The sequence below is a fragment of the Sebastes fasciatus genome, chromosome 14, assembly GCF_043250625.1.
Source record: "Sebastes fasciatus isolate fSebFas1 chromosome 14, fSebFas1.pri, whole genome shotgun sequence".
Classification (NCBI taxonomy): domain Eukaryota; kingdom Metazoa; phylum Chordata; class Actinopteri; order Perciformes; family Sebastidae; genus Sebastes; species Sebastes fasciatus.
The window spans coordinates 31,953,548-31,981,342 of record NC_133808.1 but is presented as its reverse complement, the minus strand read 5'-3'; the positions used below and the strand labels follow the sequence as shown (position 1 = coordinate 31,981,342).

The window sequence follows — 27,795 nt, the reverse complement described above, 5'->3', positions numbered from 1 at the left end:
TTATACTGCTTCTGTAACAGCGAGGCTTCATGAAATGTAAATGTGTCATCTTCTCATGTCCACCAGGGGGTATAGGTATAGGCACCAAAGAAATGTGTTTTTTAGTTTCTGTTTTTGCTTTGTCTTGTTTTGGTATAGCCTAAGGGGCCGTACACATGCTCCTTTCCTTTTGTGCACTCAAATCCTTTGTCACTTTGTCGTCAATGTAGCTGCGTGGCAGGCGTGCTCAAATGCGAGAGCGACGCCGTTGCGGCGCGCAAGCGTTCCCATGCGCATGTTTTCCGAGCCGTGACGGCTGCACCCCAGATAAAAATAGCTCAACTTTTGGGAGCACAACCTCACAAGCACATTGGAAAGACAGAAAAGTGGCACAGGTGGCGTTTTCCAAACTGAAACTTCAGCCTCCACCTTTTTATGTTGTTTTATTCCTATTTAATTTAAAGTCTTATTGTTATCTATTCTCTATGATGCACATTCCTCACGGAAAACTGTTAATAGAAAACTAAATAAATGACTAATACTTAGAGCTGGGCGATATGGAGAAAATCAAATATCACAATATTTTTGACCAAACACCTCGATGTCGATATCGCGATGATATTGTAGGGTTGACTTTCGGTGCTTTCATAAAGTATTTACACAATGAGATGTTTGATGAATAATCATCGGTAATGTGGATATAATGACTAAGTGGGTAAAGACAAATAATAGAACAGCTACAACAGTCTGGTGAGTTCAGAATATTACATCACTTTACTGTGATGCAGTCTTTAAAACCAGGAAAAGACACTTATACCATATTAAGATATCTCGTCTCATATCCCGATAGTGATATATTATCAATATATGGCCCGGTCCTACTGCTACTTTAAATACCCATGTATGCAGACAACTAATGTCACAAAGCTGTGTTCACATCAGGACAATTAACAAGCGTATTTCCCAAAATGTCAGCATTCCTCATCATGATTTATTTACATCATGAAATGATGCAGAGAATATATAGTTATCCTCGACAATCGACAATCAACTGACTGATAAAATATAAATATACACATTAATCTGATGCTCAATAAGGTGCTTTGATTAGTAATGGATTGGGTCATTTCCTGGGTGTCCCCTTGAAGATGTGAAATTGATTCGGCTTAACAATGGAACCCCCGAAAGAACCTAACGGGGTCTGATCATAAAAATAAACTCATAAGTAAATAATTCAATCCACTGTTTTACATTTTAATGTCAGAAAAACACACATCTGCATCCGTCAACTCTTCTGTTTAAAGTTCACAGACTGGACACAAAGCAGTCCCAATGATCTAAAACACATCCCTGACTACTCCTCTGTGCAGGATGCACATCTGGGCTGCTGTTAAAGCGGATGCTTACTCTGAGACTGGCAGCCATCACTTTTCTATTATTGTCTCTCAGAGCTCATGGGCATCAATATATTCCTTTCATCTAACTTTTCTTTACTCAAGCGTGTCTTACCAACACCTTTGTGATGGAAATGGATAATGAGCTTTCCCAGAGGGGTTAATCAAACCTATTGTTCTCCAAGAATAAAAAAAGATGTGAAAGACGTGAAAGGGAACTGATTGATTGTCTGGAGGAGAAAAGAAAAAAAAGACGTGGTGTCCTTTTCTTTCAGGCGATCCCTCGTTTCCTCCCTGATACAGGAAGTGATTTATTCTGACAGCTACCTCATTGAGTTTTATTTTATCCAAATGAAAAGTCTTTGTTGAGAGAGAGAGAGAGAGAGAGGGGGAGGAAAAGAGAGAGCATGGCGTGATGAAAAGAAAAATAAAGAACAATAAAATAAAAAGATGGTGAGTTAACGACGCAGAAATAAACGTGTGAAAGTGTAGCTGTGAGTCCGCCGCTGGCTGACGGCCTGCTGGGCTGGATCTGACCCCACAGTCCAGGTCTATAATTAGAAAACACACAGAGCCGCTAATCCTTACTCAATGATTAAGTTTACAGCCAGGAGACCACAGCCGACGGGCGGAGGAGAGGCAGAGTGGTTCTCTCAGTTGAGTTCTGATGAGTGGAGTCAGGCGGGGCTGGTTTACCAACATAAATCAATGCTTTCTAATAGGATCTTAGAGTCAACACATTACAGCAGGGTTTAGACTACAGGGGGTTACATGCTCCATATGTTACCTACAACATGCATATAACATGAGAGCAAGAGCTAGTTTAAGACCCGCTCAGTCATCTTGTTTTCAGTAACACTAAAGACATTTTGTGATTTTGCAAAGGAGCCCAGCTTCTCTACCAAATCTGCTAATCGCCAACGTTTAGTGCAGAAAGCAGTGTGAGCTTGACGGCAGAGATAAGGACGTGGTGGACATGGTGACATGTTGCATGTCAGAGACCGATGCCAAAGACTGGAGTTTGCATCCCATCAGAGACCAATCAAGTCAAGTACATTTTATATATACAGTTTATATATATATATATATATATATATATATATATTAGGGCTGTCAATCGATTAAAATATTTAATCATGATTAATTGCAAATTAATCGCACATGTTTTATCTGTTCTAAATGAACCTTAAAGGGAGATTTGTCAAGTATTTAATCCTCTTATCAACATGGGAGTGGACAAATATGCTATTTTATGTAAATGTATGTTTACATTTATTATTGTAAATTAATTAACACAAAACAATGACAGATATTGATCCAGAAACCCTCACAGGTACTGCATTTAACATAAAACAATATGCTCCAATCATAACATGACAAACTGCAGCCCAACAGGCAACAACAGCTGCCTTTGAAAATGGACATGTCAGTTTTTCCTCACCATAATGTAGCGTAAGTTTGGAGCGTTATTTAACCTCCTTCATGACAAGCTGATATGACAACATGACGAGCTCCAAATCCACAAAATCAGCCTGAAAATGTAGAACATCTGAAATGATTGCATGAGAGTCTATGGAGCAGAGCCGGATAGTTGTCGGACCGTGGTCGAAGCTGGTCGATGCTACGCTACGATTGGCCAGTCAGTGTACTGACTTAGTAAAAGGTCAATTGTTCAATACCAAATTGATGTCACAAAAAACGATGTAAATGCTCTAAATGTGGTTACTACTGATTGCACAACAATCTTCTTTTCAACAGCTAGACAAGGCAGATCATCCTCCACCTGGTGCTGCCGCGGTGCTCCGATCAGATCAGCTCCCGTGCTGGAGGAGACTCCTAACCTGATCTGATGTCCTCACAAAGCCTGACATAGTCTCTCTTCAAAACGAGTTATTTCAAAGTTAACTTTGTAAGTAGAGACACTATGATCATTGTTATTTTGCTTGTTATTTTGCTTCAAAGACGGAGATGCATCGCATTCACATAGTTCCAGAATAACCAAAAGTAATCAAGGAAGAACAGGCGATCATTATCCACAACACTGCCTTCGCTCTACTCTCTCTACTCTCCTCACAGAAGCCAATCATCTTCCTCTCAGCCCCATAAACCTGGAGACTGTTTAGAGACAAGGCAATCTGCTCAGCAGCAGCACTAAGAGACGAGGTAACTGCTGTTAAATTCACAAGCACAGTCTTCTCCGTCTATTGTGGTACTAGTTACATGAATGGCTTTACAATTTCTCAGGGACACGAGCGGCTCAAAACGCACAATAGTTTAAATCAACATCACTTAAACGCAATCATTTACATTCAAGCTTTGTGGGAAACTCAATAGCTGCAGAATAGTTTCACATATCAAGACAGTAAGTCAGACGAATCAAAGTATTTGAGGCCAGATTTATGTGTTTGTGAGCGTTCAGAAAGGAGGGCAGCTCAGGAGCAGCTGCAGAAGACAGCTAATCATTAGCCAGTTAGCCTCCATTATGGACTGGGATCCAGACCCGGTGATAAAGAACCAAAGGACTCCGGGCTCACAGCTTAATGATCCAAAGATCAGTGCAGGATTTACGGGCTCATGGCTTCCACCGCGGCCCCTGGACAAAAGCCTCCTCCCTTCCTTCATCTACTTCAGCAGGAGGGATTGAGTTCATAAAACCAGGAAACAACGATGGGAAGTAATGGAAGGAAAATAAAATGAGGGAGACATCGATGGGCGAGGTAAAGCTGCCTGTTGATTAGATGATAAATAAAGGCAAACATTTCACACACCGGGAGCTTTACGGTGCCTTCAGCTGCCTCTTTATTTAGTTTCCTTTGAAGACTTTAACATTAGAGCTCATGGTGAATTCACGGGCGTTTGGTGGAAGCTGGATTCAAACCGTCTCAGGCCCAGAGGATCAACTGTGATCGCTCTGCACTGAGTCTGAGCTCTGCCCGCTGATGTTTGAAGGCTAAACTTCCACCAAAGCTTGTAGCGGATGCCATCCATAACTGACAGACATTTATATGTTGCAAGCCCTCTGCAACAGCTGAAACCCTTCACAGACTCCTTCCTTCCTTCTCAGATCAGCTCCTAATGCTTTAGAGAACTCCTCCTCTCAGTGGATTCAGAGGGTTCATCCAACCATTTCAAATGACCCCCGAAGCTTTAAAGCATTGACCAGGTCAAACTCTGCAGGAACCTGTTCATCACTTTGCATCTTAAAGCAATACCAGTGTTCTCCTACAAACTTACGTTCCCATACAACTAACCTGCATTCTCAACAATGTGAATTGAAACAAAACACAACAGAATTACTTGGTTAGGTTCAGTAAAGCGTCATGGTTCAGCTTAAGATAAGTACGTTTGGCATGTAAGTTACGGACTTAAATTAAAATAATAGGGCTGGGACGATTCACCTATCTTCAGATTCAGTACCATCACGATACTTGGGTGCCGATTCGATATGTATTTCGGTTTTGAAGTGTTACGATTTGATATTTATTAGTTAACTTTTTAAACACTAGAACAGAGAAAAGCAATAAATCTTCACATTTGAGAAGGTGCAACCAGAAACTTTGGCATTTTTGCTTTATAGTGACAATTTATCTGTTACCAAAATTGCGATAGTTTAAGGTCCCATATTGTGCTCGTTTTCAGGTTCATACTTGTATTTTGTTTTTCTACTAGAACGTACACTCACCAGCCACTTTATTAGGCACACCTGTTCAATTGCTTGTTAACACAAATAGCTAATCATCCAATCACATGGCAGCAACTCAATGCATTTAGGCATCTAGACGTGGTGAAGACGACTTGCTGAAGTTCAAACCGAGCATCAGAATGGGGAAGAAAGGGGATTTAAGTGACTTTGAACGTGGCATGGTTGTTGGTGCCAGACGGGCTGGTCTGAGTATTTAAAAAAAATGCTGATCTACTGGGATTTTCACGCACAACCATCTCTAGGGTTTACAGAGAATGGTCCCAACAAGAGAACATATCCAGTGAGCGGCAGTTGTGTGGACGGAAATGCCTTGTTGATGTCAGAGGTCAGAGGTCAGAGGAGAATGGGCAGAGTGGTTGGAGATGATAGAAAGGCAACAGTAACTCAAATAACCACTCGTTACAACCAAGGTATGCAGAATACCATCTCTGAACGCACAACACGTCCAACCTTGAAGCAGATGAAGACCACCCGGTACTAGCAAGGTGTACCTAATAAAGTGGCCAGTGAGTGTATATAGTGTTTTAATGTTCAAAAATAACTTTGTTTTTGTCATACCGTCTGCTTGAATATGCCTGTATATATGATTCCTTCAGATGTGGTGGTGTTTCCCGTGGTCACCAGTAGAGTCCATATGAACGCCCCCCTCCCCTCTGGTGGTATTCACGACCTCATAGGTGGAAAGCTTCTGAAAGCTCAGAGTTCAGGAGTTGTGAAGTGTTTGTTGACGTTGTCAGAGATGGTGGAGCTTATGGAAGCTCATTTTTTGTGCATAATAAGTTCATATATTGTAATTTTAGTCGTATATTGGTTTTCTTCTTAATTTTATAATATGTCTGAGGAAAATGTTGATATTCCCAACAACTTTACGTCTTTATGTCTTTGCATTTCTTGCATTATGTTACCCACTTGCTAGCTTGCTAAATTGTTATCCTCTGTGGCTTCTAGACGCCGACAGTAACGTTAATATTGCCGTTGCTTAGCAGCGGTGTTCTTCACGACTTAACCACTTGAACGTCAAACATATCGTGTACACGACGTCCCAGGTTGTAAACACAAGCTCACAAGTTTTATTTGAAGGCGATTGCTACAACCGGAAATAAATTGTGGACATATTTAGAATGTTTACATTCAAAACTGTCTAAATATTGAATATTTGTGACGTCACAAAATTACAGGAATCCGGACGGCTGGATTGAGCGTTTCAATACTTTTACAGTATTTATACAGCACTAAAACCTGCTTTATAATAAAAAAGACAATATGGAACCTTTCATTTTCTGAGGATTGATTGACTAATTGTTTCAGCACTAAACCATAGCCATAAATCATTGGTTTCATCTTGGGAAAGATGTTTGGTAGATTTAAAAAGAGTACGTATCCAGTAACATACAGGTCTGCTTCTGTTCATACAAGCCAACAGCTCATCGGTGACTCTGACTGCTTCAGGTAATATACAGATCAACTGTGATGTTCACCAGAGACTGGTAAGATGAGATCTGACAGCAGCTGGAGTTTACTCGAGGGGGCGACTGAAAATCCCAAAAGTTGAAGGAAAAAAGGAGGTAATTTGTAGCGAGCTGTTGATTTGTTGCTACGCGGCTAATTAGCAATTAGTCCACTGAAAGCCTGGATCCAAGTCCTGGTATGGGTAATGGATGAATACATGCAGCTCTGACAGAACAGAACGGGCATGGAAACCACGTTCTGGAGTCGCCTTACCAGATCCACGGCTGGTAGGTGAAACCGAGTGATGACATCACGAGCTGGCGTTGGTTTTGGGACCATGTCACATGCGATGTTAACTCATCTCAGGAGACCTTCTCCGTCAGCGTCACCATCCCCCCGGTGTGGTGTGAATGCCTCCTCTGTGAGCCAGGCCAAGGATCTGCCAGCGGCCCCTCTCTTTGTGAGCTGAATGGGCACGGCTCGGCCACGTTTTAAGGCGCCCTAATGTACCGTGGCTGCACCACAAAAGGCAGCGTGGTAATTTGCCAAGGATAATGACACTCCCTTAATTCGGCCCTAGGGGCCACAAACAGAAAGCCTTAAAGAGAACCCCCATCCAGGGATGAGTCCCCCGTCCCCCCTTGTCCCTCTCTCCCTACACCCCTTCTCTCTCTTATTGGCCCAAAAGGAGCTTGTTTTCTTCCGGCTTATTGTCGTCCTGAACTAAATATCAGCAAACAAACGGCGGAGCTGGAGGAGACGACATGCCAACCACGACTGGAGCCCCCTGATCTCCTCCCAGAGGAGCAGAGGAAACCAAAGAGGAGCTTCCTCCGAGCAGCCAGAGAGGGAGCATCGCCGGCGCTCTGCTCCAACGACACGTATTAGGGAAACGACATTAAGGCCACAAATTGAATGGAGCAGCAGAGTAAAGTGAGAAGGAGGCGAGAGCTGAGCGAAGGGGGGAGTAAAAACAACACAACGTAAGCAAATGCCAGGGCCGGCCTTCAGGGATATTAAACACTGAGAGAGAGATCGGAGGGCTTTTCATGATAAATTGGCCGCTGCTCCTCTACAAGGTTTCTGTTTGAGCCAGTAAAGTTAAATCTAATCCCAAAAAGAGCAAGATCGGGTTTATTCAAGGCCGCGATCACAAGAGATTTAGTTCATATATTGTTACCAAATAAATCTAATAAGTAGGGCTGCCAATCAATTAACATGTTTAATAATAATCATTTGATTGTCCATGATTAATCACAAATTATTGATCTATTCAAAATGTACCCAACAGTATTGAAAGTGAATAGTTTAGCTCTTGTTACTGCATCAATAATAATAATATAATATTATAATATATAATAATGTAACAACTAAAAAGCACATTTGGCTGCAGAGTGAGTAATTTTACTTTTATACTTTTTCTTGATTATATACTTACATACTTTTACTTAAGTAAGTATTTTGAATGCAACACTTTTTAAATTGTGGTATTTGTAGCGATTAAAATATTTAATTACATTTATTCACATGATTGTTAGTTTATCGTGATTAATCACACATTTCTTATCTGTTCTAAATGTACCTAGATAGATAGAGTTACGTAATTCAATTACAAAAAATAAATGCAATTGTAATCAGTTACAGTTACTATGAACAAATATGTAATTCAATTACAGTTACTAATCCAGATGTTGGCGATTACAAAGGGGTTCAGATTATATTCAGATTCAGTAAAAAAGCTTATATGTAGAATATAACATTCATTCTGTTGCTCGGTCTCAATTAAAGTTATTTTAAAGAATTTTTAATAAAAGTTTGACGATAATCAATATTAGTTGGTTTAAGTTTGTGTTTTTAGCTTTATTGTAAGTTACATTACTTTGATGAAGTAATTAAAATAGTTAAATCACTTATTATTAGGGCTGTCATTTAAGTAAAATATTTAATCACGATTAATCGCATGATTGTCCAGAGTTTATCGTGATTAGTCCCAAATTATTCCCACATTTTTGTATCTGTTCTAAATGAACCTTAAAGGAGATTTGTCCAGTATTTAATCCTCTTATCAACATGGGAGTGAACAAATATGCTGCTTTATGTAAATGTATGTTTATATTTATTATTGTAAATCAATTAACACAAAACAATGACAGATATTGATCCAGAAACCCTCACAGGTACTGCATTTAGAATAAAACTATATGCTCACATCATAACATGGCAAAACAGCTTATTTGATTTCCAATAATAAATATAAACATACATTTTGCATAAAGCAGCATATTTGTCCACTCCCATGTTGATAAGAGGATTAAATACTTGACAGATCTCCCTTTAAGGTTCATTTTGAACAGATAAATATGTGTGATTAATTTGTGATTAATCCCGATTAAATATTGTAATCAATTGTCAGCCCTAATGAAAACATCTGATTATCTTGTATTTGTATATAGACGTTCTTTTGTCATCTGAATCTGCTGCAGTTCATGAATGATATTTTATTCTCCAGTTATTTCTCCACTGATTGGCCGATAGACGAGTATAACAAATGTTTTGGACGACAACAGACTGGCTTCAGGCGATGTTTGCTCAGTATTCTCATGTCCGTGTTTATTCACATAATCTCTAATAATTACGCCTGGAGGAAGATAACAGAATGTGTATGATCTATTGATCGACATCAAGTCTTAATTATGCCATTTCAAAGCAAACAAAGCGGAGCTTGATTACTGTTGATCTCCAGCATTTAGATGTTTCACATTAAACAATTACACGTTATTGATGATCCGTTTGATCGTCGGTGTCCACGAGGACGTTTGGTTCATATTCATTTACCTTTGTTGAATTTACGGAGCACTTTATCACAAGCTTTCCTTTGCATTGTTAAAATGTCAAAAAGGACACTAACTTCCTGAGAAACTGTCACTTCTTGGGGAAAGAAGTGGATCATTACTGTCGACCTCTCGCTGCGGTGGAGGCGTACCAATATAAAGTATAAGCAATAACACCATCGCAATTTATCAAGTAAACCAAACAGCCTTTCTGTCATTGACGTGTTTTATGACAAATATCCTCCTTCAACAAGTAATTCAGAATATTAAGAAGATAAAGATACCATTGTGTCTTTCACTCAAACTGCTCCCCCAAACACTTTGTATCTACTTCACCCCGTGACCTTTCACAGTGTGTGTACCAAATGTAAAAAAGACTGTATACATTCAAAGAGACATTCCTTTAGATGTGGAAGTACTCCAGCTCTGTTAGGTCTGATCTAAGTAGTATTATTTCGTTGTTTAGTTTTGCACTTGGTGTTTATTTTGAATATTTCTGAACAATCAATTACACAGAAATGTATATTATTTTGAAGCACAAACACTCAGTTATAAGATCAATATCTTTGAGCGGATATTCAACGCCTGCCACCGATGATTTTATCCACTTCATCTTCTGTGAATAGAAGCGACTCTTTGAGCCGTCCTCGTCACTAGAGGACTATTGTTTGTTACTCCTGGAGTAAGAAATGCAACGACTTGTAGATGCATGAAACTAGAAATGTAATAGTCAATTCCAATAACAGTGAAATTCCACGATACCCAATCCGATACCACGGTAAAAAACTAAAACAAAACATGAAACTCTTTGAGCTAGTGTTAGGAAGTCGCATCGATCTAAAAAAAAAAAATAGCTTCTGTTTTTCACATCAACTTTACGTGAGGTGCAGTACAAATCACAGTGACAGCGCACGGTGGCGCGGTGGAGTATGGCCCCGTGATGGCCGCGGGAGATCGGTGTTTGCATTGTCGTGTTTAAATCGACGTAAAATAAAATCGTTAGAGCATTCATTGTTTTTGCAGCGTAAAGCTAAGCCTTCTGTCTTTTGTGTCAACATGTTGTACCAAAACGCCTCTATCAGACGCCTGTACTACAAACCAGTTCAACATACCCAGGGTATCTTCAACCGGGATCACGCTAAATGGTCCTACGACGCTGGTTATCAACCCAGGGTTTCTCAGTATGGCTACGAGCGCGTTCACATGAAAGGGGTTTTACAGCATGTGGCCAATCACAAGAGCAACAGAGCGGTACATTTTATAAACCAAGTTAAACACATAATCCAGACTTAAATTAACACAAATAAAGCTGCCAAATGCAGGAAGAACAGCTGGCAAAAGAAGAAACTCCCGATGTGTTAATGCGTAAATTAAAGGATTTATTCATTTAAATCTAAAACTTCTAAAAAGTTTAAACGGACTTGAGAACAAGTAAGAAAATAAATATAAAAACCTAATTCAAAGCGGTAAACATCCGGAGCATCCAGCCAGCTGTCCTTCCTGCATCTGTCAGTTTAAACTGTGTTGTTTTTAGTCTGGATTATGACTTGTGTAATATTATTTTACAATCCACGCACCGAGCTCTGATCGGTCAGTAGGCGGTGCTTTTATATGAGTTGATCTCTTATCTGGATCAGGTCAGCATCAGTTACCATGGCGATCTAGGGTCGTAGGACTGAGAACCCTGAAGGGTTAAATCCTGAAGTTACTTCGCTAACCCCAAATCCTGCTTCGTAGTCCAGACCGCCTCTGCTCACAGTCTGTTCTGGTGGAGGTGATGTCACGAGGTGATTGTGCACTCGTCGTGTCACATCTCATCTGAACAATGATTTCATGGCACAGTGTCAATTAGGCTCGAGGCTGTCTGCAGCGGAGTGATTCACTGATTCACATTCACACAGAGAGAAACACACAGAGAGAGAAACAGAGAGAGAAACAGAGAGAGAGAGAGAGAGAGAGAGAGAGAGGTGAAACTCGTCTATTAGCAGCCTGTAAGAAGCCTTTGCTTTGCTTCCACCAGTTTCCCTCCATCTCTCCTGCTTATCCTCCTCTCTCCACTCCCCCACTGCCATACTCTCACCGCTGCTTTTCAAATCAGTCAGAATAGAAAAGAGCTTTCACCAAAAAACTTCTACTACAGAGGCCTCCGAGACTTTCAAGGGGGAGGGGGAGAGACACATTTAGAGAAAGTGAGAATGAGAGAAAAAGAATAATAGCTGTTCATCTTCGTAGAGAAATCCAGAGAGAAAGTTTGGCAGCAAAATTGAGCACAAATCAAAAACAATTGTGTAACAAACACAAAGCAGGAAGTCAGGTAAAAGCAGCATGAGAAGTTTGTGAGAGAGAAAGATGAAAGTGAACTCACCAGCTAAGCATCACTGGGATGAGGGGAGGGGGCTGAGAGGGCCGTCGGTCCTTTTCAAACTGATTCTAGATGAAGAGAGAGAGAGAGAGAGAGAGAGGAGGGGGAGGGTTAGTCTTTCACTATAGCTGCACGGTGCAGAGCCACAAAGAAGAGCTGGCGCTCTCGTAAACAAACCGCCAACTTGTCAATGGAGCAGAGGAGGCGGAGCAGGAATGGCATTTAAAGGGAGACTTCATGCTGTTGGGGGGCTGGAAGGGAAAAGAGGGACCTGCGAGATGCCTTTACATCAAGTGAAGGCCTCACCGGACAATACCCAACCTTCAAAGTTCAAACACATTAAACCCCCGTGTAACAGAAGAGCACCTGTAGAAGACATACTGTAAATCAGCAGTATGGATGTAAATGAGGAGCCGACTTTGTGTTGAATCAAACGCAGACGCTAATATGCAGAGAGCACTTTGGGCTCCGGGCTTTTTGATCTCAACGCCGCACAGCAAATTGGAACAAATGGCCCTGGGTTGGTTTCTACGGCAACCTGAAAGAGCAGCTCAGACTCGCCATCCCTCTTGCGGCGTCGACCGCCGTGATATGTGCTGCTGCTGCTTCCTTCACTTCCACAAGAGAACGGCGGCAAATATTAATCAAAGAGGGATTGATTGTTGTTGTCTGATCGCTCCAGTGTGACTGATCACTTCTGCTAATGCCAACAAACACTACAAGACTTTTAGAAGACTTTGAAAAGACTGAGATCTAATGATGCAGCAACATCATTTCACATTTAAGAAGTTGGAACCAGAGAATGGTATTTTTGCATCATTAATGACGATTCATTGTTTATTAATTAATTAATTAATTAAAATCCAGTTCTTCTGCCAGCTGGATGCTGAGACTCAACACAAAGACAGGTACACACATGCAGTAAAGGGGATTTTCTACGGAGCTCAGCGGAGAATTTAGGGCTGAGCAGCGGGAAGTGTCCGCTCAAACACAAAAACTCCCCGTAATCTCCGGTGTCAGTGTGGGATCAGGCTTTATTCACTGACACAAGTGAGGAGGAAGAATTCTCATAAACGGCTGCTCAGTCTGTGACCTATAGTGTCCTATTCTCTTTCAGCTCCAACACCAGACAGTCAGACAAACACCGTCTGGGACGACTCAGATTCAGTAAAACTTTATCGACCAAATAAACGACTGCAGGTTCATTTACATCACACACGCCTGTCAGAGTTGTGGTTTCATTAACACAACACTGATGACATCAGAACCAACGCCGGGGCCCCGTTCTTCATACGTGGAGTTATCCAGAAGACCATTTGACACGAGTCTGGATTGTTTTAGTTCTTCGAAGCTGGTTCAAAATAAATCTTCTCTCTGTAGCACCACCCAGTCGCCAGAATGTTGGCATTGTAGGTTTCTGCACACTAAAAATACATTTTATAAACACGTTTCACATCCGCCTCGTATCAAGCTCGCAGAAACAGGAAATGCCACGTGGTTAACGTTGTGAAACAATTAGTTAGTCAACAAAACTACTTGGTTGAGGTGAGAAAAAACATTATGGTTTGTGTTCAAACAATAACAACCATAACAACCATAACAACCATAACAACAATAACAACCATAACAACAATGACAACAATAAAAACCATAACAACCATAACAACAATAACAACCATAACAACCATAACAACCATAACAACAATAACAACAATAACAACCATAACAACCATAACAACAATAACAACAATAACAACCATAACAACCATAACAACCATAACAACAATAACAACCATAACAACAATAACAACAATAACAACCATAACAACCATAACAACAATAACAACCATAACAACCATAACAACCATAACAACAATAACAACAATAACAACCATAACAACCATAACAACAATAACAACAATAACAACCATAACAACCATAACAACCATAACAACGCAACTAGCGTGAATAAATAACAACCATAACAACAATAACAACCATAACAACAATAACAACCATAACAACGCAACTAGCGTGAATAAATAACAACCATAACAACCATAACAACAATAACAACCATAACAACGCAACTAGCGTGAATAAATAACAACAATAACAACAATAACAACCATAACAACCATAACAACAATAACAACAATAACAACCATAACAACAATAAGAACCATAACAACCATAACAACGCAACTAGCGTGAATAAATAACAACCATAACAACCATAACAACGCAACTAGCGTGAATAAATAACAACCATAACAACCATAACAACAATAACAACCATAACAACAATAACAACCATAACAACCATAACAACCATAACAACCATAACAACAATAACAACCATAATAACAATAACAACCATAACAACACAACTAGCGTGAATAAATAACAACCATAACAACCATAACAACCATAACAACAATAACAACCATAACAACACAACTAGCGTGAATAAATAACAACCATAACAACCATAACAACCATAACAACAATAACAACCATAACAACAATAACAACCATAACAACCATAACAACCATAACAACACAACTAGCGTGAATAAATAACGACCACCCTTAAAGGACGTTCTTAAGCAACAATGCGCCTCACAAACCCGCTGTGTGATGTGGTATTTGGTGAAACGCCAGCAGGGACAGCGGTCTAAGAGGAAGGCTTTAGCGTGCAAGTTGGATTCATTGAGCTAGCTGGCGTTAGTTACTTCGTTGATTCATAGCACACTAGGTCGTTAGCTTTAATCTGTAGCATACGTGCTAGCTGGCTGGCTGGCTCATAAACTTGTTTCAGTGTGTTTAAATGTGTACATTAATAAAACTCACTGCTTGACCCCTACTAAAGTGGGGCCAAAGGTTTTGCCCTTTTGGAACTAATGAAATTAGTCTATTCAGCACAATCTAGCTTGTTATTAGCTCACCTTCCTCAGGATAAAGTCAGTAGAAGACAAGAGTTTGAGTTCTACTCCGGAAACAAATCCCAGTTTTTGGCCAAAATATAAAATATTTTGGGCACCCTGGACTTTTAACCCCCAAAAGGCACAACTAAACCACACTGTCAACCATCATGCCAAATTTAAAGTTCCTAAGTAAAATAGTTTCCGAGTTCTACTACGGAAACGAAACGGATGGATGGACGGACGGACGGACGGACGGACGAATGGAAGGACGGACATGCGGGGGTATAATAATATGTGTAACTGAATAGTATTTCTGGCGCCGACCAGCAAAGGTAGCAAAGATTAATCGACTAATTGCACACATCCCTAATATATATATATATATAATATATATATTCTGTATAGCAGCAATTACAAAGCTAATTCCTCTCTCTCCTTTTCTAATCATGCATTAGTCCTTGAAAGTCATCTGCCTGCTTGGCGGTCGGCCTGTGTGTAGATGTGGTTGTGTGTGCATGCTCTGCTGGTGTGTGTGTGTTAAACCTGAGCTGCTCTCTAACCAGCGGTGCGTCTGATAACAGCATGAGGCAGCAGACTGAGATCACTCTCTCCTGCTCCGATCGGAAAATATCAAACTTTTTCTTTTGGTTGTGTTGAAACTTTAGCGTCTCGCCGCAGTGCGTCTCTCCCTCGTCTTTCTGTCCACGGGAAGTGTTTATCAACGGCCGCCATCGGACCCAGCAGTGAAAATCAAATTGTGCTAATTAAGCTCCAGTTACTGGTAACTGAATCAGACAGCTTAATGAAGACTTAGCGGGAAGTAGGTGAAGAGGCGACTTAGGAAAACAGCAGGAGTTCACAACTCAACAAATCATGGAGTGCATCACACCCACACACACATTCACACACATTCACACACATTCACACACAGTACACTTGTGTAGTTTAGTGTTCCTCCTTCAGGGCAGTAAAGGAAATATGTCTAATTAGGAGAGAATTACTGCCCTCAGCTTTCCAGTGTACATCCGACTGTAGCAGGGGGCTGAATGACTTTCAGTGACTTAATCTGGACTAAAACATTTTCAGTTGTCGTCGACTAAACTATGAAGGATGAAACTAATAAGTATTTTCATTTTAAGACTAAATCTAAAATAGCTGTAAAGATTAACACAGATTTGTGGCGTAATTTTTACTTAACAAATTCTGGAAATATTCACACAGGATTAAGATCACAGACGACCTCCACAGTTATACAAATCACCAGAGGTCCCAGGTAATACTAGTCCTGTGCGAATAGGGCTTAAGATAAAAGTCAAACTAAAACCTTAATAAAAAGGACAACAATGAATTTGTTCCACTTCTCTGAACTGTCGATTGTCACTGACTGTGGTAGCTTTTTTGTAAAATGATACACTCTAATATTCAATGAGAATTACTGGCAGTAAGGGTCTCATCAGTTCTGTTTTCTATTCAAGTGCTGCACAAGCTTTAAGCAGAAAGATCTGCAGAATAAAAGTAAATCACTGTTTCTATCAACTACTATTAAGAAATATACTCAAGAACATGTGACACGATTCCATCATTAATCAAGCACCACAATCTCTCATACATTATGAAAATGAACTACTGCTTCCTACCAAAGTGTCTAGACGTGCCAACTGATTCCTCAAAAGAGATTCAATCTTCCATTGATACACACCAGAATATGAATGCACAGAAAAGTGTAGCTCCATCACCAAAAGTCAAACACAAACGTGGAGCCTGACGTCATTCTGAAATCACTACAGACTTGGACGAGGTCCAAATCTAAAGTAAGTTATTAATGTTTTCTGATTCAGTTGGATGCTTGCTTTTCATCAATAATGTCTGCCAACACAGCCGGCTCAAATGCCACTTTAAAAAATAAACTAAATGCAGTTTTTTGATCGGTTAAGTACGTCAATAAACTCCACATTTATGTGGTCAAAAAGTTGCAGATTGAAAACACACTGAGCATTTCAAACCTGTAATTATTTTGGTTTAAAATTCAGCAGAATGTCCAGCGTGCAACGAGTAACAGAGAGGAAGAGCTGCTTCTCAACCCACTCACATTCAGCAGAGTAAACACACGGAGTCTGCCATGCAGTAACACTGTTTCTAAATTACCAGGCAGTATTTGTGCATCATGTGCCGTCACTTTACCGTCCAGCACAAACACCGATTGGTTGGTACAGCCGTGATAAGACAACATTGCCCCTCCAATAGATTGTACTTTCTGTGCCATAACATGTCTGCAGATACTTCAATCAGAAAACTTTAGAATCAGTAAACTGGACCTGACAGACACAGCATGCAGGGCGGAGATAAGCTATTATCCAGAACTGATCAGAATACAGACAAGAGCTGATCAGAATACAGACAAGAGCTGATCAGAATACAGACAAGAGCAATCACACTCCGTCAACAAATCTGAAAAACAATGGACTCCACTAAACTAAACTATTAAAAACCCCAAGCATGGTGGAACAACCAAACTCCCCCAACACTTCACACCTGGATCTTTACAAATGCAGCCTCAGGACCAATCCACACTAAAAGCAAACACAACAAACACACACAGAGAAGCTTCACGTCTCAGAGCAGTCCCAGTGAGAACAGACAGGATGTTGTAAAAAGGCTGATAGAAAACATGGCAGTTCAAACAGGTGAGGCTGGATTTACACTGAGATATCAGAACCTTCATGGAATCAGAGAAATAAGAATTGTTAGAACCCACCTGGACACTTTACATCGTTTACATGAAGAGCTGGGAGGTTAAACCTATCTCCTGATTCAACACTACCACCATACCTGGGTGCCGATTCATTTTAAAGTATTGGGATTTATTGTGATTGTTGTTAACTTGTTTACCACTAGACCATGAAGGGAGAAAGTTGAATCAGACACTTCTAGGGACTTTTACTTTAGAAAATCTCTAAATGAATCCAGTAAGAATGTTTGATTTTCAGCATGTATGTAGTCAGAGACGTCCTGAAGATCACCGGGATATTATGTTTTCTGATTATTGATTTTCCAGCAAACCCAGAAATCAAAGAATAAAGACATTTCCCTCACAGATTAGTGCTATTTTATTTTTAATTTATAATGTTTTATACTTCTGGTGAATATAATCCATCAATATTATTTCTATAGATGTATTTTGTATATCAGTTCCCTTTGTTAACACCTTATTTTGAAAACACGTGTCTACTTCCTCTAACTTCTCCAAGGTGGTCTCTAGCTCTCCCGTCAGCTCCGTTCTCTTTATCCATCCATGGTCAGCTCCATCGGGGCCGTTTCAATGCAGAGAACACAAATGTCAGTATCTGGGTGCTCTACAGTCGTAGCGTCAGCCCATTTGACCACGGAGACGAGAGCGACGGCCGGCTCCACCGCCACGTTACCGCCATACCATAACGCTTCCTGTCCGTGACGGAGTTAGCATGCAGCTTTAGCTCTGCTCTGTCTAGCTCTGCTTTTCCTGTCAATGTGTGAAACCCAAAGTGTTTCCATCCTTTACTGGATGTGTAGTGTTTACCACGCTGGAGTTAACATGGGAGGGTGCAGGTCGTATCCACGCTGACCCTCCAGAATCAGTAGTCCACAGCACATCAACTCTTTTTTTGACAAAGATAAAAACCGCCTAAAGCGAGTGGAAAAACTTTTTTGCACAGTTGAGGAAGTTGTATTGATTTTTGCTATTTCAGCTTTTCTAAAGCAAAATGCACATAAAATACAGTAGTGGAAACACGGCTAGTGATTGGAAAGCCCTCTGTCTCGATTGGACTTGATTGGAGTGAGACGACGGCGATTACACCGGTTAAATAATACAACACATCCAAGAGGCTGGAGGCTCACATGGCAGCAGAGGTCATCTCTTACAGACGAGGCGGGTTAACTTGCACAACCTGAAACCACGGCATCACGTTGACAAGGCATCCACTAGCCTTGTTATTCTGCTCCGTCCCTCCTCCGTCTCTACAGGCCCGGTTTCCAGCCCAGTTTCATATGTCCTGGGCTCTCCATCATAGCACTTGACACCTGTTTATATACGGCGTGACCTCTGACCCCGCACCCCCCCTGTTCTCAGAGACAACCTCCCCCGGTTGGCGGAGAGGTCACTTGTGTTATTGCAAGAGTGCTGACAAATGACTAAAAGGAGCGAGTGTAAAGACCACTGAGGGAATAAAAGCATTGCTAATGTAAATGTTTGTGCGCCCACACATCCACCCCTCCATGTATATATACTCTCATTGTTATACATGTGTTCCCGTACTTCAAAACCAATTCCAGCCCGTGTGTCTTCATGTGTTTCCATGTGATTGCTCACTAAGCTCGAGAGGGTCTCTGTCGTAATTAAGTGGCACCTCCATTAAAGGAAGCCCGAGGCTCCTAATACATCAGCGTTAGCTTTAACGCTACAAACTGCACGGCTGACCAGCTGGCTTACAGAAATGATGGAGCGCTAACGACGCTATTTAAATGCATCAATCCTCAGGAGACGTGACATCGCCTCGTACAGACTGTACTCTGACAGACCAGGACTGGGTGGAATACTGAATGTTAATGATGGACAGTGTTCACAAGAGTTGGTGTTGTTGCTTTTAGTATTGATTTTAAAATATTATTAATTACTTAGAAAGCATTGAGAGGTCTCGCCTCACGTTACTGATCAGATCTCTTATTGAAAACACATTTAGATTGTTTTACTCTGTTTTTATGTGTTCAGTTATGGACTTTTATTACACGGCTTTGTTGAATACTCGATTCTGATTGGTCAATCACAGCGTTCTACAGTCTGTTATTTCTTTATAGCAGACCGTTGCTACGTATAACAGACCGTTGCTATGTGTAACAGACCGTTGCTATGTATAACAGACCGTTGCTATGTGTAACAGACCGTTGCTATGTATAACAGACCATTACTATGTATAACAGACCGTTGCTATGGGCACAGTTCTGATCCCGGACTCTGGAGGACCGTTTTTTTTTTTTTCAAAGTATTGATTTCTTAAGCAAGTAGCCGTTTAATAAGCGTGATAATGTACAGCTAGCGGGTCATTGTTGTGAAATAAACCCCTTCAGGACGAAGCAAGACGCTCCGCTTTGTGTCAGGGTTTATTTTACAACAATAACCGGCTCACTGTGCATTATCCCTTACTCGGTTCATTTCATTCTCCTGCTCTGTTAATATACTTTGTAACTGTGATTTGAAAAGTGCTACATAAAATCAAGTTTATTACTATTGTTGGTGATACAAAAGAAGGCAAAATCATTATTATTCTGTAGCTATGATCTTAATATTGCTTTGATTTACTTGATCAAGTGGGGTTTCCCAAAGACCTAACAGGTTGCACTTAGGGCAGAAGGAATTATTCTTCTGATCAAGTTTTTAATTGATTATTATGAAGAGTGAGTAATCAGACAATACGAGTTTTTAAAGTATAAGTTAAAATGAGAAAAAATATGAAAACTGTGTCTTTTAAAATGAACAATTACTTACAATTGTCATTGTTTATTACTACCACCATTGCAAAAGGAAGGATTACAAGTGATTAACAATAAAACAACAGATTGACAACAGCAGATACTGATAGAGGGGCCGGGCTAGCAAAATGCATAGCTTCTTTATTAACACTGATGTATTGCACGCATATTTTCAAACATTCTTTCAGTGTAAAATAATTATTTTAAATTTACAGGAAGGGACATTTGTATTAACTGTATCCCTGAAATTTTATATTTCTTTAATTTATGTTTCTATGTCATATTACCGCTGATTATGTTTGTGAACCAACACATTGTAGTCATCCGTTTTAAAACAGATCATAGTCCATTGTGACTGTTGCTTTGTTTTTATATCATATGCCTTAAATATTACTTATTTATATTTAAATGTTGCCCAAATATTTGTTTGCACGATGCATTTATCCTGGACATATTTTCAGATCTAGAAACATTTCCTTTAAGCCACAGAATGAGCATGAATATATATCACCAAAACATTCTGGATACAGATTTTTCCCACAATGCTCAGCTTGATACACGACCAGCAGTTTATCACAAAGCAGCTCTAGCAGGATTTTTACTTTATTTACTTGCTGTTATGAAATTCTATAACACTGGATTTGAAAGAAAACGATTTTCATTCAAGGGGGATTAATAAAGTATCGCCCATGTATTTATTATTAGAATTCAGTTATAGCAAACAATGCAACAAAGAGCTGCAAAAAGAGCAGGATGACCATGAAAGTAGTGAGACAGACATCAGAGAGAGGAGATGCAAAAGACCTGCAGCATGTTGGTGCGTTGCTTTTCAACTCGTCTGTTCTGCGTTTGCAGCCCTAGCAGGTGAAATCCTACTGTGTGTGTGTGAGTGTGTTTACTCCCCTGGACCAGGTGTTTGCTGTGGGATAAAGTCTTTCTAACAGAGTCTCCATGTGGACCCGGGGCTGTTGATTAGTCTGCTACTGTAGTAAATGTGTGTGTATCCATGAGCGCTTTAGGTCTTTACTATCCGTCTCTGCGTCCTTGAGTCTGTGGGATCGGCTGCTCGCATGCATACGAGTCTGAAAGTGAACAGTTGTAGTTTGTTGTGCTGGTGCAGACGGAGTGAAGTGCACGGCGGTGGGATTGAATTGTCTGCAGACAGCCAGCAGCAGCAGCAGCAGCAGCAGCAGCAGCAGCAGCAGCAGCAGCAGCGACCTCAGCTTCAGACCAACATTATACTTATCGAGCTGAATATTGATCCACACATCCAAAAAATTGTGCGGCAGCCAAATGGCCGAGGCGGTCTTGCCAAGCCGGCGGAGCGAAACCTGGATCCATTTTACAACACTTGACACAAACATGAAGAACATGAGATTCACTGTTGTGTTCAAGTGATGGATCCTATTTATGAGGCTGCTGGAGTGTGTCGCACAATAAATTCATCACGAACACTGAGATCATCAGGTTGTGTGTGTGTGTGCTTTAAAAACATGATGTGCTTTGACTGCATTGTGTCCTCATTCTGCTTTACATTCAAACAGCATTTTCTTTATCACACATTTACATAATGGCAGAGTCAGGCTTGGTCATGAACTGGAGAAGAATGAAAAAACAAACTAGAGCTGAACATCAACGAAACAGGAGCCTTCAAAATGTTTAATCCTCACATTTGCTGGGAGGAAAATTAATCCTCTCTTTGCATTTGATTAAACATGAACAACACAGACACCACAACCGTCACACAGGAAGGTCGGGTTCAGATAGACACTTACGTTTAGGATTCAAGTACGTAAAATATCTGAGTCGGAGTCAAACCTCTAATCTCTATTTTCTAAAAACTCTGTTTTACATCCACTTCCCACAAATGTCAAACACTGATGCCAACAAATCTCTTCTTAAATCTTTTATCTCTTCTCATTCTTGTTTTATTAGCAACGAGCACTGAACATTCATTGAGGTAACGCTGACTGTCACTTTCACCAGTGAGTCTGGATCTCAAGCACAAGTTTCATGAAAAACAAGGTGTGTAAATTCATTTGTTAACAAGTCAGTTTCATATTTAATCATGTCATATCTTCTGCAGCATCTTGTAGCTACAGGTTGTTTACATCCATGGTGCTAAAAACTGTCTCTAGTCCTTCTGTCTTCTCAGCCGACAAAAAAAGGTGATCAGAAATCTCACATTAACCTTTAAAGGGACTATTTGTAACTTTCAGAAATGCTTGTTAACAGCGACACCTGTGGCCGTGAAATCAACGAAAGTCAGCGTCCTGTTGCTGGCGCTTGTGCTCGCTCTAAATATACCTGAACGAGCATCGCTCAACACAGTGAGGAGACACACGTCAGCTAAAAGCACAATATCACTCTATATTTCAGCTGCTTGGCAGTAATGTTAGCTGACCAGACCAAGGTCTCTCCATGAATCAATGCTGATCCTAGTGCTGGCTTTTCCTGTCTCAGTGCAGGCTGAGGCAGTGGGGCTCTGCAGCGAGTAACTTGTTGTCTCCTCCCGCAGCCAGAGTGAACAGGGAGACACCGGCACCCGGTCGGTAACGAGACTACAACGTGTCTCTCTGCAGAGCCCCGTCACTTCACAAGACACGGGAAACCTCTGTTGGTCTGGAGGAGCTGCAGCAGTTATTTCTGTACAAAGTCCACTGAACATTCACTAGATATTCTCAGAGCTACTAACTCTTCTGCATTTAAACTTTAGTAACTTTATATAACTGGCCGCGAGCAACGCGGCGCTGCGCGACACAACGTTTTGAGCGGAGCTTTTGTCGGACGGCCCTGTTCCTATTTTTTCCTGTCGCTCGCGTTGAGAACGCAGCAACATGGACGAGGAACGGCTGATTATTTTAGATAAAATGAGCCGTCAGTGCCGCCGACAGCGGGAGAAAACAGGGTCAAATGTATGTAGGATGTAGATGAGGATATTAACTAGATCGGTGTCACTTTGACTACAAACATTGACAATAGCAGTCATATGTATAAGTATAGTATAACATTTCAACAACATTTGAAATATAAATAAACATGCTTTCACTTTCTGAATCTTGCCGATTCTACATATATTGTGATTTTTAAGTATTGCGATTCGATATTACAATTTATTGTGATTTTTATTAACGTTTTTAACTCCACACCATGGAGGGAAAAAGTTGAATCATACACTTCTAGGGACTTTTACTTTGCAAATATCTAAATTAATCCAGTAAAAATGTTTGATTTTCAGCATGTATGTAGTCAGAGATGTCCTGAAGATCATCACGATATTATGTTTTGTGATACTGTATCGATTCTCAAAAACACTATCGATTTTAAATTAATAGTTTACAGTTTAGTCAATACTTTATTTCATTTTTAAAGATATACACCCTCTCAAAGTAGTGCTATTATGTTGGATTTTACAGGGACAGTGATAAATGCAAATGCGGATCTCACTGTTCTGATTACATAAAAAAAGATTTGATGTATAAGGTGGTGCGTTCTTTATACTGTGACAATTCTCCTACAATTAGATAAAAAAAAAGAAATCGCAATACATCGCCTTGCTTATCGCAATATATTGAATCTTAACCTCGTGATACGTATCGTATCGCCAGATTCTTGCCAACACACAGCCATAGTATTTATGTATGTTCATGTTATTTAGTCTCCTCCAGAATAATATCAGTGTTTTAAAAATGTCCCTTTTTCCCTTTTAATTGTTTATAAGAGCACAAAGTTCTTCATCTAGGCTCTTAATTTTGCTCTCAAAGCGCACCAGATTGATGCATTTTAAATGTACAAAATGTTCATACGTATAACGCAGAAAAACAATATTGCAATGTAATTTTTTCTCTCCAATATTGTGCAGCTCTATTCAGTGCACACGTACACAGTATTCATGCCAGTCAGAGTTGGCTGCTCCACAGTGTACAGCATGAACTCCCATTCTCTAATCCTGAAACTTCCTAACGAAGCTTTGTGAGAATCCCCAACAGCGCACACTCAAACCCTCCGTCCCTCATTATCCCAAACACTTGATTTCCGTTTCCCTCTCACTTTTCTTGTACCTCACATCTCCACAGAGAAAAACTCTGACAGTAGCTGCATCATTAAAACATGCACAGCGATGCGATCCAGAGAAATCCCCTGACTTTGTGGGTGGAGAGCAGCTGCACTCAAAAAAAACACAGAAAGACAGAACAGCTTCTTTTCTTCCAGTCCTGAAGTGGTTACTTCTCTCTTAGGAGGGAGAACCGTATGCGGCGTTGAAAGGAGAGGAAAACAATTTGCACCTGCTGTTCACATGCATATGTTCTCCAACAGACACTGGACTCTGAGGCGTAGGGCCCGGAGGATGAGGAACGCTAGGACTGGGGTGAGGAATTATTTATTATGCCAAAGGACACCTGCTTCCAGAGGGAGAGAGAGAGAGGATAGCTCTCCATCTATTCCCCGCTGGTCAGACGCCATCGAGGGAAGAAGCGAGCCGAGCCGAGCCGAGCCGAGCGGTTAAGTATCGCCCCGACTGAGGAAGAAAGAAAGAGAGTGGGCGATGAGGAGGAGGAAACAAGAGGGATGCGAGGGGAAGAGCGCATTGCAGCACCACGCAAATCCAGAGAAGAACGCACCTTCGGGGAGAGCTCGCCTGCAGAAGTCTTACACAAAACTAAATTCACTTTCCTCGCAGCTGCATCAAAGCAAATTCTAACAGAGAGCTGTATTATGGCAATCAGTCGCCTTTTCAGCTGCTGGAGCTGCGCAGCTCGTATGCTTTTATACCCTCCACTATGTAAATTACAAGGAGAACATTGAGTGAAATGTTCCCATCAGCCTAATGCATTATGTGCATTAAGCTAACACAGCTTTCAGCCTGCAGAGCGGAAACACAGACCCAATGAGAGTAGAAACTCAGAAGGACATGTCTGGAGAATTAGAGGTGGTCTGACCTTTTAAACCTTGAAGTCTTGGGACTTTAATAACCCCCCAATGTCTACACAACATGCACAAAAGTATGTGGACATGCCAACATTACACCAATATCAGGGCTAGGACGATACACCTATCTCCTGATTCAATAGTATCACGATACTTGGTTGCCGATTCACGATATGTTTTGTGATTTTTAAGTGCTGTGATTCAACATTATGATTTATTGGGATTTAACATTAGACCATGGAGGGAAAAAGTTGATTCATCCACTTCTAGGGACTTTTACTTTGGAAAATATCTAAATGAATCAATGCAGAGAACAGAAATGTCAGTATCTGGGTGCTCTACAGTCGTAGCGTCGGCCCATTTGACCACGGAGACGAGAGCGACGGCCGGCTCCACCGCCACGTTACCGTCATACCATAACGTTTCCTGTCCGTGACAGAGTTAGCATGCAGCTTTAGCTCTGCTCTGTGTAGCTCTGCTTTTCCTGTCAATGTGTGAAACCCAAAGTGTTTCCATCCTTTACTGGATGTGTAGTGTTTACCACGCTGGATTCAACATGGGAGGGTGCAGGTCGTATCCACGACGACCCTCCAACGGTTTAGACTCTCTGAGGTTTGTTTTGGTTGACGGATACGGAACGGATATGACGTCACGTTACTCAGACTACCACAATAAAAGCAGTGACTTCCTTCTACCTCCACACAGACTCAGATGAAGCAGATATATCGATTCTGGCATTAAAAAATCTATTTCAAAATCGCGATACATAGGTGAACCAACCAATATGTGCTGGTTGAACACCTCACACTAAAACCGTGGCCAATCATCTGGTCTAAACTTGTCTGATTTCAGGCTTTCCACCAGGTTTTAGACCCAGGCTGCAGGGATTTGCACCCATTCAGCCACAAGAGCTTAATGAGGTCCAACACTGATGTTTGGTGATAAGGTGTTCCAGTTCATCCCAAAGGTGTTTGGTTTGGATGTCAGGGCGCTGGCTTTGAAACGCTGAAGCAGCAAAGGGCCTTCCCCAAAGAATACTATTGTAAAATATCATCTGTATGCTGTCAGCATTATTCATTCTTATTATTCCTTTATTGGAACTAAAGAGCCAAACCATAAAAGAAACAGCTAGACCGAAAGTGCACTTTTTTTTAGCTGTTTGAGCATCAAACACTCACATCCTGTCGGCTGGAGAGGTGCCTCTGACATGTTTGTAGCTTGCTCCTTTGCGGAGGATGCCAACTGTGGATTCACAGCCGTTAAAATAGCGGGCTGACCCAGACTCACTCACTGCACAAACATGGTCCAAATATATCCATAGAAACTTCTCAAAACCACTCCTGAAGCATTATTCACTGTGGAGAGGAACTATGAGTATGTTCAGCATGTTCCAAATTACACTTACACCACATCATTCTATCATACAGGATTTACACTGAGAGGGTATAGCCTGAAGGACAGTATGAACACCTGTAGACACCTATCATACAGGATTTACACTGAGAGGGTATAGCCTGAAGGACAGTATGAACACCTGTAGACACCTGTCATACAGGATTTACACTGAGAGGGTATAGCCTGAAGGACAGTATGAACACCTGTAGACACCTATCATACAGGATTTACACTGAGAGGGTATAGCCTGAAGGACAGTATGAACACCTGTAGACACCTGTCATACAGGATTTACACTGAGAGGGTATAGCCTGAAGGACAGTATGAACACCTGTAGACACCTATCATACAGGATTTACACTGAGAGGGTATAGCCTGAAGGACAGTATGAACACCTGTAGACACCTATCATACAGGATTTACACTGAGAGGGTATAGCCTGAAGGACAGTATGAACACCTGTAGACACCTATCATACAGGATTTACACTGAGAGGGTATAGCCTGAAGGACAGTATGAACACCTGTAGACACCTTCTATCATACAGGATTTACACTGAGAGACTACAATCTGAAGGACAGTATGAACACCTGTAGACACTTATCATACAGGAATTACACTGAGAGACTACAATCTGAAGGACAGTATGAACACCTGTAGACACTTATCATACAGGAATTACACTGAGAGACTACAATCTGAAGGACAGTATGAACACCTGTAGACACCTATCATACAGGAATTACACTGAGAGACTACAGCCTGAAGGACAAACTATTAACACATCCTATCGTCCCTTTTTAATATGCAGAGACCAAATAGCTCATAGAGAGGCCTAATTACTCCATAAAATATAAACACATTGTTTTCCAAATTAAGAGCCTTTTCACAGCAGCCATAAACACAACAAGTGTATTGATAACATTAATTATGGTCCTGTATTTAGTATAAGCCAGTCCAGTAAAGGACACGCACAGTACTAGAGCCAATTAAGGTATTAATTAAGTGTTTACCCTGCAATGACATGTCATAATGGCTGCTCTTCTATGGATTTACTCTATACAAAGTATGAATAAACAGCTGAACTAGTTAGCTAAACTGTAATGGATAAATGATTGCATGAGTAACTATCTTCAATGAACGATAACAAAAATTTTTGTATTTACTTTGAATGTAAAGTTATTTTGTAAATAACCATATAATGGTTGTCCGTGTTTGCAATTAGGTACATTCATGGAATGTAATTTTCAATGTGCAATACTCTTGGCACTTTTTTCCTATTTATTCCTTTATTCTTTTATCTCGTCTTGTTTTTATTCTT

General features: G+C 40.7%; 1 protein-coding gene and 1 long non-coding RNA gene across 5 annotated transcripts in view; one reads left to right on the top strand and one right to left on the bottom strand.

Moving 5' to 3' along the window:
* Positions 1 to 27,795, bottom strand: part of sema5ba (sema domain, seven thrombospondin repeats (type 1 and type 1-like), transmembrane domain (TM) and short cytoplasmic domain, (semaphorin) 5Ba) — a 220,391-nt gene that overhangs the window by 163,378 nt on the left and 29,218 nt on the right. For all 4 annotated transcript variants that reach the window (XM_074657944.1, XM_074657943.1, XM_074657946.1 and 1 more), the window contains exon 2: positions 11,722 to 11,786. The gene's annotated coding sequence lies outside the window, so the exon portion shown is untranslated. The remainder of the gene's footprint in view (positions 1 to 11,721; positions 11,787 to 27,795) is intronic.
* Positions 20,832 to 24,640, top strand: LOC141781948 (uncharacterized). The gene is made up of 3 exons (XR_012596991.1): positions 20,832 to 21,014; positions 22,086 to 22,175; positions 24,483 to 24,640. It is a non-coding gene; the product is annotated as an uncharacterized LOC141781948 (long non-coding RNA).